Source organism: Crocuta crocuta, unplaced genomic scaffold (genome assembly GCF_008692635.1).
Source record: "Crocuta crocuta isolate KB4526 unplaced genomic scaffold, BGI_CrCroc_1.0 scaffold258, whole genome shotgun sequence".
NCBI classification, from domain to species: domain Eukaryota; kingdom Metazoa; phylum Chordata; class Mammalia; order Carnivora; family Hyaenidae; genus Crocuta; species Crocuta crocuta.
The window spans coordinates 8,261,602-8,262,146 of NW_027532842.1; positions in this window are offsets into that span (position 1 = coordinate 8,261,602).

Consider the following 545-nt stretch of genomic DNA (forward strand, 5'->3'; position numbering starts at 1 on the left):
AGAACCTCGAGCTGTTCTCCCGCAGGCTCTTAAACAGAAAATAGAAGGGTAACAGAAAATAGTTTCTAAAAAGCAGAAAAAGGCATATCTCTGTACACATCTTTTTCTGCATCTCTAATTATATCCTTAAGAACATTTTTAAGGCTCTTGGCACATCTTTTCAAATTGATTTTCCAGAAGGATTGTGCTGATGTATACTCCCATCAGAGTGTGACCTTCCTAACACGTCTTGTGAATGTTGTCTCTATCTTGTTCTTTAAATATTTCAGTTCTGGATTTTGACTAAATCTACGGCACGATGTTCCACGCGGGTCTGTTTTTCATCCTAGCCTTGCGGCCGACCCCCACAGCCCCGGACAAAGGGGGCTCGGCACTCGCGTTCTACGTTCAGGGAACCTTCGAGAGCCTTCTGGACTTCCCGAGTCAGGCCAGGGGCAGCCCCCCGCCACCAGTCAGCTCTCCAAAGCCCCTCACCCCCCAGGTCACCGGGAGACTGTCGCCCACGCAGGGAAGGACGGGAGGCGAGACGCAGCCCGCAGAAGCAG